General features: G+C 41.8%; 1 long non-coding RNA gene across 2 annotated transcripts in view; it reads right to left on the bottom strand.

Annotated features, from left to right (window-relative positions):
• The window catches only part of LOC147100367 (uncharacterized), a 92,772-nt gene extending 77,220 nt beyond the window's left edge, over positions 1–15,552 (bottom strand). For both annotated transcript variants that reach the window (XR_015073722.1, XR_015073723.1), the window contains exon 1: positions 14,771–15,552. This is a non-coding gene — a long non-coding RNA (uncharacterized LOC147100367). The remainder of the gene's footprint in view (positions 1–14,770) is intronic.
• Between the last annotated feature and the right edge of the window lie 375 nt (positions 15,553–15,927).

Raw genomic sequence — 15,927 nt, 5'->3', positions numbered from 1 at the left:
CTTCTTGCTTTCATAATGCAGGACATTTGTTTCACAGAATTGTTTTAAATGTCCCAAGAGAAATTATAATAATCATTTTATGATCATTGCTGTTATAGTATATTACATTCTGAAGCTTATTTTAATTATGAAGCTCTCTTTAACAGGAACATGCCAGAATGTTGAGGGTGAACAGCTACTGTTAAATATAGGATAGCAAATTCTCTTATTTCTGAGATGATGATGCATATTCTTCACATTTCTAAACATTTCAGTCGCTGGCATCCGATTTTTAGAAGCAACACAACTAGTGTCTGTGTTAAACAAGCTGTCAAAATCCAGCTTCAGAGATCTGTAAATGAGCAAACAGAGACACTGGAGAGTGACAGACTACTCTCAAAGTACTCCAGAGCCTGTAGCGCTGTACCCCAGAGCCTGTAGCGCTGTACCCCAGAGCCTGTAGCGCTGTACCCCAGAGCCTGTAGCGCTGTACCCCAGAGCCTGTAGCGCTGTACCCCAGAGCCTGTAGCGCTGTACCCCAGAGCCTGTAGCGCTGTACCCCAGAGCCTGTAGCGCTGTACCCCAGAGCCTGTAGCGCTGTACCCCAGAGCCTGTAGCGCTGTACCCCAGAGCCTGTAGCGCTGTACCCCAGAGCCTGTAGCGCTGTACCCCAGAGCCTGTAGCGCTGTACCCCAGAGCCTGTAGCGCTGTACTCCAGGTAGTCTCCAGCTGTTGCTAACAATCAACCCAATTATCATTGTCTCGCCCTTATTTTAAGCTTATACTCCTCTGCCTCCACCTCCAACAGAAATCTATGAAGCTGCTTTTCAAAGGAATCCATGAACCCAGCATTCACTGATGTAGGTAGGTAGTAGTTTACACCTTTGTGAGAAGAAATTTAATTTTGCCTGAAGTTTTCCAATTTTAATACCTTGTCCTCACCTCAGAACAGTGTTCAGTTGAAATTTAATTTCTTCCACAATATCATCAACTACCTTCAACACGTTAAAGGGAGCAGTGCCTTCATGAGTAAATGTTTGACAAACCTGTTATTCTTTTGTTTCGGAGCATTACACTGAAAAGCACCAACACTTCGCTTATGCATATCACTTCCAAGAATGGCACATTTTTGGCTCCTCCCTCCCCCCAAAAATAAAGGGGTTGCTCAACACATTAGCCCAGATTTTGTAGTAGGAATAACAGTGAGGCTATCAGTGCTCACCGTTATTAAGGAGTAAATCAACTTCCGGCTTCCGCATATGCGCAGCTAAACGCGGAAATCAGGAAGTTGCTGTCCTGCTCCCCCACAAGCTTCGCTACACCGGCATCTCGCCGAGGGATTCGTCATTCAAACACATGAAGGGCGTGAAGCTGCGGTACTTACCCACTAGAGACCCACTAAACATGTCAGAAAAAGTTAGGGCATGTCCATTCAAGTGTGTGATTTTTTTTTTTTTTTTTTTTTAAAACAGCGTGCTAAGTCTTAATAACTGCCAAACAACCTCTCACACTGAAAATTTACTTTTACAAGTGAAGAGTTTCATTCCTTCAGATTTTAATTATTGTTGGAGATTTTAAAAACTTAAAAATTAAATTTTTTTTTTTTTTTACTTTCTGTCTCTTTAATCTCTCTCTCTTAATCCCATCTTTCTTTCCCTCTCTTTATTTTGCTTTCTGTACATGATTTTACATTGAATTAACTATTCTAACTTACACTTCCTGGTTCAGACTCTGCGGGGGTGATTTCCCCAGCCCTGGGGAGGCGGGACTCTGGGAAAATGGCAGAATCTGGGAGCGGGTACCCATCCCACCCCTAACCCGCCTCTGTGTCATCTTCCCAGGAGGCGGGTACCCGACCCACGTCGGGTCCCATCTCAAGGCAGGATGGAGATTAGTGCCAATTAACTGCCTGCTAACAGGTAGTTAATTGGCAGTTTTTTGGCTAATCCCTATTTTGAGCCCTAAAGTGTGGGCTTCCCGACGGCTCCGAACCTCGCCAGGGTCAGCGAGGCAAGCCATGGGACTGCAGGGGTCAGAGGGGCCAAAATGTCCAGTGTGCAGAGGTAAATGTGTGAGGTGAGTCTAAAGTGTTTTAATAAGATTACTTACCTTTGCTTCTTCCTCCAGGCTTCATCCCTTTAGGTTGTGGAGCTGCCTCATCTCACTGGCAGAGAAAGCAGAATGGCCACTGCATTCTTAAATGCAGCAGTCTTCTGCTTTCTGCTCAGAAAAGCTTTCTAAGTGAGCCTGTGTCCAAGGTCTCAACTTAGATGACAGATTGTCATGTGTGACAGCTTCACAGAGCTGTCAAACGATGCCAATTCATCTGTCAAATAATCTTGGCAGATGAAACGTCATTCACTGACGTCATCTGTCACCGGCTTTCCCTTAATTGGGCGGGCTTAACAAGGCCAATCAAGGGAAAATAGCGTGGGTTGGCCAGACGTCGATGGAGGCGGGACTAAAACCTGACAAGCAGCTTTCCCGCCTCCATCACGTCCCCATTGATAAAATCACCCCCTGCGTGACTCAGTAAGGATTTTTCGATCTGATTGGTTGAAGAGACACGCTGTTGCTTGTTCCCAAAGCAACTCTAATAAGCTGCTGCAGATCAGACGTTGTAATTCAAATACGTTTACACAGGGAGCAGATATAAATTATGACACTCATCTTTATTCTCTAGAAATGTAAAAGGAAATCAAAGTTCCCTCTGCTGTAACTCCTGGTATCCATTTATGTTGAATAGAATTTGATATAAAATAGCATGAAATCCACAGCAAATGCAGCACAGACTAATGCCCATGATGCCATGGGCAGGCAATAAAGCACATCTGTTAACCTGTATCCACTGATACTTACCCTACATTTTTACCTGAAATATCACTGAGAAAACCCAGTGAGATCCTCAAAGCTGAAAACCAAATCCAGAACTTCTACTACGTACAAATCAAATATTCCTGTCACATCAACCCAACTGGAACAGAGCCGCTAATTGCTCATTGTGCTAGAGATCTCCCCAAGCTCAATCCCTCCCAACAAAATAGCACAAAACATGCTTGTTTTAATTAGGGTATGCAGTATTTACTACTGTGGCCCAGAAATTCGGGTCTCCACGGGTGAGTACGCGCTGGGTACTCACCCGTAGGCCCAACGAAAGTGCCGGTTTCGTGCATGCACTGCGCTTGCGCGGGAAACCGGAACTTCCGTTCCCTTAAAGGAAGGGGTTCAGAGATCGAACGCGTACGCCGGAGAGGCAGCGCGTGGCCTGGAACTTACATTTTTTTCCAGGTTTCTCCGGGAGGGTAAGTCTCTAGCAGTTACCCTTTTAAAAAGCAGGCACAAGGCCTGCTTTTAACAAGGTAAGTGGTGAATTAATTAAAATTAAAACATTTTTTCCACAGGTTTATTATTTTTAAATACTTTAAAGAAAGGTAAGTTTATTTTTTAGCCCTGTTAGAAAATGTAATTAATTTTTTCAAAAAATAACTTAAACAATAATTTAAATTTATGTAATTTATAGTTATTTTATAAAAATGTGATTTAAAAAAAATTTATTTGAAGTTTTAGTAATGTTTTGGGGCTTATAGTAATTATAGTTTTGACAACTCTTCCTGTAAATTTTATGAATGGGCATTTCCCTGCTACCATTGGCTCTCCATGGCCCACGTGATCCCAGGGGACGCTTCGAACTAACTGCGCCCTGGGATACGCAAGCACTGCGCACCGGCAGTTGGAGGAGGCCCAGGATCGGAATCCCACGCGGGCCCACAGCACAACGGCTGGCGCGCTAGATAAGTGCAGGTCGGAGGCTTGCACCCGTGGGAAGCCTGCGACCCGAATTTCTGGGCCTGTGTATCTAGAAAATGCAAACACAACACATGTGGAAGAGGCCAAAAAAATAACTATCTGATGACAAGTTGGATGTATCTATAAAGCAACATAAACAGTCCCCATCTACATCAAGCTAAAAAACAGATTGAGATAAATCAGTCTAAACAGCAGACCCAATGGGAGCAAGTACAAGTAGAACCCTTAAGTCCTAGGGGCGTGTTGGAGAGGTGCGACAATTCTAAACATCTTCAGGATGTAACCTAAAATCCTGCCCTACAGATAATTAGAATAAAGATACCAGCTCACTCACCAGACTACCAACTGGGATGTCCCAGTGATCTTGATAGATCTTAACATGGCCAACCATCAGTATTTTCTACCAACCACTCAAACAATGTGGATCAAGTTACAGTGGAAGATAGCTCAGTTAGAGTATAGAAAAGTTGTAAGATAAAAGACTTTAAAAAATACAATAAAGGGTAGTAATGGCATGGTTTCTGACTGCATCACTTTGTTCATAATGTGGTTGCAGGTAGGCAAAATCTAATCAAAATGCTGCAACTGATTCTAAATGTGCAGAGGAACTCTAAAAATAGATACATAATCACAGTGGTTGTAGCTTGTTATGTTTAGCTCATTAGTGCTATTCACCTAAATAAGTGCTGAAGTGTATCTGATGGAGGGACAGCAATCTGAGCTTTATGCACACGCACTCTGTTTCAGTTAGTTAATTAAGCTGATTCCCACAAACTTTTTATCAATGCACTGTCACAGAATGACAGATTTGCACCTGTGATTCTCCACACAATGAGTTCCCAGCCTCAACTCGGCAAAGCAAGCAGATGCCAGGCACTTCCTCACAGTCAGAAGAGGGGAAAAAATAGTGAATGACTCACTCAAGCTGCTCATGTGAGATCCTAGCAGTCAGTTACAAAACAACACTGGCAAAGGTCCGGTAGCAAAGTACCTGCCCAGCCTTTTGGCCAGGGGATGGTGCAGGAGCACTAAGAGGAGAAAACTTTTAAATGGGGAAGAGATTGCTTTTACATGTTTTTTATCAGTATAAGAATTAACAAGAATCCTCTATGAAACAACTTCTTAATGACTTCAAACTGCCATGGAAATATAAATTAATTCTGAAATAAAATACATTTTATATTACAGTACTTCATCTATAGATTATAATTATTTTCTTGTAATAAAAGTATTGTTTCAAATTTTAACATTTTATCTACTACAATTTACTAATGTAAATATTTCTCGGCAAGAAAGGAGACGTGATATAAACAGGTGACAAGTTATTTTGCTGAAATATATATGCTTGTATTGGCAAAAGGACACATGTATAGCGCTTTACAATTATTTTGTCATTTATAAAATAGAATGCACTAAAATGCATTTGTCACTGACAGTAAAATAATTTAGTGCCAATTACTGTTTACTGGGCATGCCTGGATATACTACTTTTTTACCATTTCCAATGATGGATTTCCTATGCATAACACCTCCACTGAAAGTCTCTCTTTAAATGCTCGATTTTGATTTGTAAATGTATGCACAAAAGATTAACAAAAAAAATTGAATTTAATACATTGAGAAGATGCCAGAGATTGGTCTTCTAACCAAATGAGGGGGATAAATGGCAAACTGGAGCCAGTTTGACTATTCCAAAAGATCTAATGCTGATCTAACTCGAGCATCAGGCTGAAAGCTCTTTGTCATTACAGTATAATGGTTGGTGGCAGGAGCCACAGTGCTGAAGGTAGTTTAAATACAGAAATGATTAATGGTCAATTGGGCAATGGGGAAGTGGAGGTGGCAAGCCCATATTCCCTGTCAACCTTATTGAAGCACAAGACTGTTTACCACCAGCCTTTAAAATATTTATTAAAAATGTGTTAGCTTGATTAACCATGTCCACTATGCAAGAGAGGGTAGAAAGATGTTAACCAGGTATTTTCATCACAATTGATGCTGAAGTAGGAAAGAAAGGCTTTTATATGTACAACTTGTAATCATGTCAGCCTGTCAGACAACACAGTATGTGTCTTAGTTTATAGAGCATTATTATGTTAAGTAATATAAAAACCCTAGGAGGTACATCCGAAAAGGTCATGCCACAGACTATTTTACTGCACTCTCCACTCCTGTTTCCAAGCTGTAGCTGTTTACCCTCTTCTACTAAATTTATAGTTTTCTCCTCTACTTTTAAAGCCACCGATAGAGAGTGTAGTGCATTACAGTATGTGGGGCAATTATACATTATAGAGAATACAACCAGCCATTATGAGCAAGGACAAAAACTAGGGGCCATAGATATAAGATAGTCACTAATAAATTAAGAAATTCAGGCAAAACTTCTTTATTCAGAAAGTGGTTAGAATGTGGAACTTGCTACCACATGGACTGGTTGAGACAAATAACATAGATGCATTTAAGGGAAAATTAGGTAAGTGCATGAGGGAGAACGGAATAGGATAAGTTGATAGGGTGAGGTGAAGTAAGGTTTATGTGGAGCACAGACCTGTTGGGCCAGATGATCTGTTTCTGTGCTGCAAATTCCAAGTCATTCTATGTAAAACGCACAATAAGAAACCTCTGCCTAGATTCCCAAAATATCTTGCGCACATGTCTTTGCCAAACAAGAACTGTTACAGCTTTCTTACACATGCAAAGCTCCACACTGCACATGATACAACTTGGCTTCTGTATTCTCACTTGGGAACAACTGAAAATTTTCTGAAAATGGGACATGCTGTAAACCACCACATATGTAGAATGTTTCCCCCCCCCTTCCCCATAATTCACAGTGGCCCATTCACGTCAGGCAGGCAGTGTCAGACAAGAAGCAACATGGCCTCAGACTGCCAGCCTTAGTTTTGGCAGCCCTGAAGGATTTGTAGAGATGCTGAAATTACAAGGTAGCAAACATTCCACATAATGAATGAATACTAGCCAAGTTGACTCTACCATACCTAGGTCCCTGAATAAATGGATGATTTTTTTTTAAAGTTTGTTTTTATTGTCTTAGTCTTTGTTCTTTTGATCTTATGAATCTTAATTTTTGACAGGAATGTAAAAAAAATGATTTGGCAAATATAGGGCCAGAAATTCGGGTCCCCACGGGCGAGTACGCGCTGTGTACTCACGCGTAGGGCCAACGAAAGTGCCGGTTTTGTGCATGCACTGGAAACCGGAATTTCCGTTCCCTAGAAAGAAGGAGTTCGGAGGTCAAACGCGTCCGATTTTTTTTTTTTTTTTTAATATACAGGTTGCGCCGTGCGGGTAAGTCCCTAGCAGCTGCGCGTGAAAAAAGCAGTCGCAAGGCCTGCTTTTAACAAGGTAAGAGATTAATTAAGTAAAATTAAAACATTTTTTCCACAGGTTTATCATTTTAAAATACTTTAAAGAAACGTAAGTTTATTTTTAGCCCCATTAAAAACATTAAATTAATTTTTTCAAAAATTTAAATTTTTGTTTAAAATAGTTAATTTATGTAATTTATAGTTATTTTTAAAATGTGATTTAAAAAAAAAAATTATTTGAAGTTTTACTTGGGTTTTGGGGCCAATCTCTTCATAGATTTGACAGGTCTTCCTGTCAAATCTATGAATAGAGATTCCCTGCTCCGATTGGTTCCCCATGGCCCACGTGATCCCAGGGGACGCTGCGAACTAACTCCGCCGCTGGGATACGCAAGCACTGCACACCGGCAGCTGGAGGAGGCCCAGGATCGGAATCCCACACGGGCCCACAGCACAACGGCTGGCGCGCTATGTAAGTGCAGGTCGGGGGCTTGCGCCTGCGGGAAACCTCCGACCCGAATTTCTATCCCATTGTTTTCTTTCAGATGGAATTATATGTGCAAATACAAGACAGAAAATGCAGTAACATGATAAATATTAAAAGGACAATTTTGCATAATAATAATCCTAATCTGGTGAAGCTAGTCTCTGAGTCACAGCTTTATTGTGGTTTGAAACAGTTAATAAATATTTTATTTTGATTGGTTAATTCCAACTTGTGGTAAAATCATTATGGTAAAACCAATCTGTAATTCTAGGTCAGTCAGCTGACCATTTGTAGTACGCTGATTGCTACACAAGTCAAAATGGAAGATAAAAGCTAATTGGACCTATGAAAGATGCATGTCAGGGATTGATGGTTTACAGAAAAATAAACCTCTTGAATGATGCTGATTGCATGAGTGCCTCAGGAACCAACTTATTTTGGCTTACCTTTAACATAAACTACTGGTTTCAGGGCTACATGTATTGGCCTGTAATTTCCGATAGGAGGCTTCCTGCGTGCGGATGCCTCCCATCAGGAAAAAATTTACGCCCTTACCTGAGGACCCCCGAGGTCTACACACACACACACACACACACACACACAGACAGAGGCCCAGGTATCCCAGGCAGTTCGCAAGCACCCCTGGGATCATGTGGGCCAGGCAAGCCAATGGGAGAAGGGAATCCCCCTTCATACTTTTGACAGGTAAAGTATGAATGGGGATCACTGAAAAAAGACATCAAAACATTAATTAATTTTTTTTTAATTACGTTTTTAAATCAGTTACATATAAACAAAAATTTAATTTTTTGAAAAAATTAAAGTTTTTTACAGGGCTAAAAATAAACTTACCTCTTTTCAAAGTATTTTTACATTATAAATTAGTGGAAAAAAATATTTTTTACTTTTTTAAACACTTATGCTGGTAAAAGCAGGCCTTACGCCTGCTTTTACCAGGCGTAAGATTTTTAAGGGATTTCAGCGGGCGGAGGTTCTGCAGAAAGCGGAACTCTCCACCTGCAGAGGCCCTTCTCCAGGGCAGGCATGCGATCTCTCAAGAGGATTCTTGACAGATCGGAAGTGCCGGTTTTCAGCGCATGTGCTTCGCATGCCTGAAACTGGCACTTGCAAGGTCCCGACGGGTGTGTACACAGCGCCTACACAGTCGTAGGGATCGGAAATTACGGGCCATTATGTTACAATACAGTAAACACTGCAAAAGAGCATTCCATCCATTCAGAAACTGTACATTCTAACTTCTGGTTTTATTGGGGGCGATTTTGCCAGCCCTGGGGAGGCAGGTTTGGAGGCGGGACTGCCGGGAAAATGGCAGAAACCGGGAGCGGGTACCCATTGCGCCCCCAACCCGCCTCCATGGTATCTTCCTAGGAGGCGGGTCCCGTCTCCTCGAGGTGGTAAGGGGATTACAGGTAGTTAACAGGCAGTTAAGAGGAGGGAGACAGAGGAAAGGGAAACAAGGATAAAAGCAAAAGATAGGAAGGAGAAAAACAAAAGTGGCAGTCAGAGAAATCAACGGTTTAAATCAAACATGGCCACAGTAAATAATAATTCTAATAGGTCTAAGAGCATTAAAAAAACAAGCCTGAAGGCTTTGTGTCTTAATGCGAGGAGCATTTGTAATAAGGTGGATGAATTGGCTGCGCAAATAGAGGTAAATGAATGTGATTTGGTTGGGATTACGGAAACGTGGCTCCAGGGTGGCCAAGGCTGGGAACTCAACATCAAGGGGTATTCGATATTCAGGAAAGATAGGCAGAAAGGAAAGGGAGGTGGGGTAGCATTACTGGTTAAAGAAGGGACTAACACAATTGTAATGAAGGATATTAGCTCTGATGATGTGGAATCTGTATGGGTAGAATTGAGGAATACTAAGGGGAAAAAAACGTTAGTGGAAGTGGTATATAGACCTCCAAACAGTAAGGCGGAGGTTGGGGATGGCATTAAAAGGGAAATTAAAGAAGCGTGCAATAAGGGCACAGCAGTCATCATGGGCAACTTTAACCTACATATAGATTGGGCCAACCAAATTAGTAACAATACTAATTCCTGGAGTGCATACGGGACGGTTTCCTGGACCAATATGTCGAGGAACCAACCAGAGATCAGGCCATCTTAGACTGGGTATTATATAACGAGAAAGGATTAATTAGCAATCTTGTTGTACGAGGCCCCTTGGGTCGGAGCGATCATAAGATGATCGAATTCTTCATTAAGATGGAGAATGAAGTAGTTGAATCAGAGACTAGGGTCCTCAATTTAAATGAAGGAAACTACGATGGTCTGAGGAGCGAGTTGGGTAGGATTGATTGGGGAATGTCACTCAGAGGGTTGACGGTGGATAGGCAATGGCAAACATTCAAAGACCGAATGGATGAACTACAGAATTTGTTCATCCCAGTTTGGCATAAAAAAAACAAAAAAGGTGACTCAACCGTGGCTAACAAGGGAAATTAGGGATAGCATAAGATCCAAGGAGAGGACATATAAATTGGCCAGAAAAAGCAATAATCCTGAGGATTGGGAGCAGTTTAGGATTCAACAGAGGACAAAGGGATTAATTAAGAAAGGGAAAATAGAATATGAGTAAGCTTGCAGAGAACATAAAAACTGACTGTAAAAGTTTTTTTTAGATATGTGAAGAGAAAAAGATTGGTGAAGTCAAGCGTAGGTCCCTTGCAGTCAGAATCAGGGGAATTTATAATGGGGAACAAAGAAATGGCAGACCAACTAAATACATATTTTGGTTCTGTCTTCACAAAGGAGGACACAAATAACCTCCTAGAGATGCCGGGGAACATAGGGTCTGATGAAAGGGTGGAACTGAAAGAAATCAGTATTTGTAGGGAAATGGTGTTAGGAAAATTGATGGGACTGAAGGCCAATAAATCCCCAGGGCCTGATAATCTACATCCCAGGATACTTAAGGAAGTGGCCCTAGAAATAGTAGATGCATTGCTGGTCATCTTCCAGAACTCGATAGACTCTGGAACAGTACCCATGGATTGGAGGGTAGCTAATGTTACCCCACTATTCAAAAAAGGTGGTAGAGAAAAAGCGGGGAAGTATAGACCGGTAAGCCCGACGTCGGTAGTGGGGAAAATGCTAGAGTCCATTATAAAAGATATAATAGCAGAGCACTTGGAAAGCAGTGACAGGATCGGACAAAGTCAACATGGATTTACAAAAGGTAAATCATGCTTGACTAATCTACTGGAATTTTTTGAGGATGTAACTGGTAAAATAGATAAGGGAGAACCAGTGGATGTAGTGTATTTGGACTTTCAGAAGGCTTTTGATAAGGTCCCACATAAGAGATTAGCGTGCAAAATTAAGGCACATGGGATTGGGGGCAAGGTATTGACTTGGATAGAGAACTGGTTGGCAGACAGAAAGCAAAGAGTTGGAATAAACGGGTCGTTTTCCGAGTGGCAGGCAGTGACTAGTGGGGTACCGCAAGGATCGGTCCTAGGACCCCAGCTCTTCACAATATATATTAATGATCTAGACGAGGGAATTGGATGTGATATCTCCAAATTTGCAGGGTGGGAGGGTATGCTGTGAGGAGGATGTCGTGAAACTCCAGTACGATTTGGACAGGTTGGGTGATTGGGCAGAAACATGGCAAATGCACTATAACGTGGATAAATGTGAGGTTATCCACTTTGGTGGCAAAAACAGGAAGGCAGATTATTTGAATGGCAATAGATTGGGAGAAGGGGAAGTGCAAAGAGACCTGGGTGTTCTTGTGCACCAGTCGCTGAAGGTAAGCATGCAGGTGAGAAGGCAAATGGTATGTTGGCCTTCGTAGCAAGAGGGTTCGAGTACAGGAACAAGGATGTCTTGCTACAGTTGTACAGGGCCTTGGTGAGACCGCACCTTGAGTATTGTGTGCAGTTTTGGTCGCCTTCCCTGAGAAAGGACGTTCTTGCCATGGAAGGAGTGCAGCGAAGATTCACCAGGCTGATACCTGGGATGGCAGGAATGACGTATGAGGAGAGATTGTGTCGATTGGGCTTATACTCACTGGAGTTTAGAAGATTGAGAGGGGATCTCATCGAAACTTATAAAATTCTGTCAGGCCTGGACAGACTAGATGCAGGAAGGATGTTTCGGATGGCCGGGGAGTCCAGAACCAGGGGTCATAGTCTAAGGATAAGGGGTAAGCCATTTAGGACTGAAATGAGGAGGAATTTCTTCACCCAGAGTGTGGTGAACCTGTGGAATTCTCTGCCACAGAGGGCGGTGGGGGCCAGTTCATTAAATATATTCAAGAAAGAGTTGGATATATTTCTTAAGGCTAAAGGAATCAAGGGATATGGGGAGAAGGTAGGGACAGGGTACTGAATTTAGATGATCAGTCATGATCTCATTGAACGGCGGAGCAGGCTCGAAGGGCCGAATGGCCTACTCCTGCTCCTATCTTCTATGTTTTCCAGCAGAGGTGCGGGCTTCCTGACCTTGGGAAACCCCGCCAGGGTCAGCGAAGCGAGTAGTGGGTCTGCGGGGGGTCGAAAAGTGCGCTGTGGAGGTGAGTAATGGGTGCAAGTGTGGAGAGGTAAGTATGTGAGGTGAGTGAAGTGTGTTAGAAAAAGTTTACTTACCTTTGTTTCTTCCTGCAGGCTTCAATTGTTGGGGAACCAGAGGCTCCGGCATCTCCACGGCAGTGATGACAGAATGGCTGCTGCATTCTCCGATGCAACAGCCATCTGCTTTCTGCTCAGGAAATAGCTTTGGTGAGCCTCGAGTACAAGAACTCACCAAACAACAGAGAATGTCAATGTTTGACAGCTTCTCAAAGCTATCAAATGATGACAATTCATCTGTCAAAAATTGACAGACGAAACATCATACACTGACGTTCTGTCACCGGTGTTCCCTTAATTGGCCTGCGAAACCCGCAAGGCGGGCTTAACAAGGTCAATCAAGGGAAAATAGCGTGGGTTGGCCAGACGTCAATGGAGGCGGGACTGAAACCCGACAAGCAGCAGCCCCGCCTCCAACGCGCCCCCATTGATAAAATTCCCCCCATTATTTCCGTTAGTCCTCCAAAGTAGAGTTTTCTGAAAATAATTCTAAAACTAACGGAGCTCACATTCAAATATTTGCTACATATTCACAGCAGATTCATTTTTTTTAGTCTGGAAAGCTGTCAAATAAACTTTTGAAATTCATAATATTAATAAAATGCAGCCAATATTAAAAGACAGCAGCCATTATAACCGAGATGTAAGCTAATGGACAGATCCAAAGCACATTTTTATTTTACAAAGATAATTAAATTCAATACCAATAATGACAAATATAAATAATCAAATATAATCTGGATATTTACACTAATATTTTTTGCTTTATTAATGTCCCTTTTTGCATTTTAAAAGGCTAACGCTAGAAGAAACTCAAAGAAGCACTCACGAATCTGAACCTTCCCAATACTGCACAATAAAAAACAGACTAATGATGTTTAGTCAGTCAATGTCACAGCAGTGAGCTGAGATTATATATCCATCAAAATTACTTTTGGCCATTCATTCAATTACTTCTAAGAATCCTTATTTGTGTCTAATTCATTCCTGGTGCACAGTATACATGGCAACTGCATAATCTAAAACTCCGCCAAAAATACCCGTAGCTCATTTCATTAAGGAATCCCCAAGCGTGCTCAATTAATCTACTATTCTGACCTGTTTCTTTTAGGAGAACCACTCAAAACTGTCTGAGAATGTTGGAAATTAATTGTGCATAGATCATTTTGTTTTTATAATTCGAACAATAAAAATAACAAGGGATGTAGGCTATTTATTTAAAGATACATCACAGGCCACGTACAAGAGAAGTGCTTAAGCCTAAGTGTGACCATTTTCTACAATATAACCTGTTTTTCTAATACTGCACGAGAACATTTTCTATTCTAACAGGTGCCACAGCCATTATCTGCATTGCACATAATCCAAGTTTACAATTATCAGGATCAAACAATGTGAGCGAAGAACTGTACAAACTCGATTAACATAACCCATCTCAGTGAGCTTCCTGATTTATCTTTTCTATGACTAGGTTAGATTTTGACCACAACAATAACAACAACTTGCAGGAACGTTATCAGGCAAAATGTGACACCGAGCCACAAAGACATATTGGGACAGGTGGCCAAAAGCTCGGTCAAAGAGATAGGTTTTAAGGAGCGACTTAAAAAAGAGGAAGAGGGGTTTAGGGAGGGAATTCCAGAGCGTAAGGCCACAGATTCAGTTGTGGGCACTAGATGGTTTTAAGCACACGGGGAGGGAAAAGGTTGTCTGTCAAACTTCAAGTTAATGTGCCTGGCAATGAACTATCTGTGGATAAACCACAATACAGTGGAAAATATCCCCTAGATGACCCTCAAGAAGTTCTTGCGCATTGAATGTCAATCACGGAACAGGCTCCCAAGGTATTTATGTAATGTTTGACGTGCAATACATGCCCATATGTTATTTATTTTTAAACTGTGACCACGTTGACGGCTGGATCTTTTTGTCAGACATCTTCAGGCTAGGTGATGCTTACATTGCCTGTCTGCCTTCGGTTAAATTAATACACCAGGAGGAAAATTGAAAACATTCCATCAATAGCTTCCTTTTTGAGATCCCGATCTTTTAAATCTGTAAAGCAAAAACACTCGAGGGGGGGCGGGGAGAGAAAATGCCTTTTTAAACAGAATTAGTAATTTCACACCAACAACAGCAGACATTACAGGTTTGGAGACACTTGGCACAGCAGAGTGGTTCTGCACTACACTGATTTTACTGAGGTGCAGCTGTCAGGACAGAGAGAACTCAGGACCCAAATTGTAATCAATGAATCCAAGAAAACTAAAGCATAAAGTCCTGCACATCATTCCCAAAATACATGGCACATCATCATCGACAACCCTTGTTGGTAAGGGAGAGTAAATCATCCATTTTCATATCAAGCATAATTAAACATCTTCCAAATAAACCAACTAATTACATCCAATTATTTTTGCTTTCAAGTGTATTTCCTTTGTCATGTTTTCCATCTTTAAGAGGCACTTTAGTTATTTTTACTAAAGTTTGAGGAAATATGAAAATAGAGCTCTAAAATAATGCAATGAGAAAATGAAAAAAAAAAGGCTGGACAGTCCCAATACCTGGATCTGCTGAAACAGTGAATCATTTCGACTGGTTGCACAGAAGCTCTCAATTAACGCCGTCACCCTTTAACCCAGTCCATGAGCGCAGACATGAAATTAGAACCCGGTCAAGCTGCCTTCTCTGCTCGCCAGAGTGTGGTCGGGCTTGTCTGGCAGAGGCGAGCAGCCCGCCGTCTCCGGCGCTGGGGGGGTTTGCGAGTGAGGGTGAGTGTGAGTATTTGTGATCCAAGTGCCTCCCACTGGCAGAGAGCTCCACACACACACAGAGCTCAGGTAACACTCAGCACCGACCTCTCGCTATATTCTTCACTGCTGGCGAAACCCAAAGAGCTGGATGCACGATCCGATCATTAGATAGATGCAAGTACGCAGATAAATTACAAGAAAGAAGCCGAGATGAGCTGCTCGAGTCCCATTATTATATCTATATATACACAGTACATCGACTGGTATAACCACAATTCGGGGAATTATAGTGGAACACACACCACATACACATACAATCCTAAGCCTGCCGTCATTTTCCCTCGACCTTTTCTGTATTTAATGTCAGTGCTTATAAGGAAAACTCAGCATGTAAACTTGTTATTATAACTTCCTACCAGTGGAGGTACTGTGCCACTGGCAGGAGGGCGTCATTTTTGCACAAGTTTACCTAGACAGTTTCCATTATAAATGTCGACATAGAAACTTCTGCTGGCCCGGATTTTGCGTTAAGAATAATGGTGAGACGAACAGCGCTCACGGTCATTATTATGGAGTAAATCGGACAGCAACTCCCGGAGTCCGCACATGCAATAGTTAAAGGCCGACATCGGGAAGTTGCTGTCCGATTTACTCTGCTCCTCCACCTCGCCAATAGACTCGGCATTGAAATCCACGTAAGGGCATGAAGTTGTTGTACGTACCCAACAAACACACCAGAATGCTGGTACATTCAGGTCTAAGTGAATTTTTAACAGCGTGATAAGTCTTAATTACTGCCAAACAACCCCTCAGGCCCTGAAAATTTAATTTTGTAAGTGCGGTTTTATTTCAGAATTTAATTATTGTTGGATAATTAAAAAAATGTAAAATTAAAATAAATGTTTTTTTTTTACTTTTTCTTTCTCTTTTATCCCTCTCTCTTAATCCCATCTTTCTTTATTTTGCTT

The sequence above is a fragment of the Somniosus microcephalus genome, chromosome 26, assembly GCF_052327205.1.
Source record: "Somniosus microcephalus isolate GS21.2 chromosome 26, FLI_Smic_1.0, whole genome shotgun sequence".
NCBI classification, from domain to species: domain Eukaryota; kingdom Metazoa; phylum Chordata; class Chondrichthyes; order Squaliformes; family Somniosidae; genus Somniosus; species Somniosus microcephalus.
Note: the sequence above shows the minus strand (reverse complement) of the source record. Positions and strands in the feature narration are given on the sequence as shown.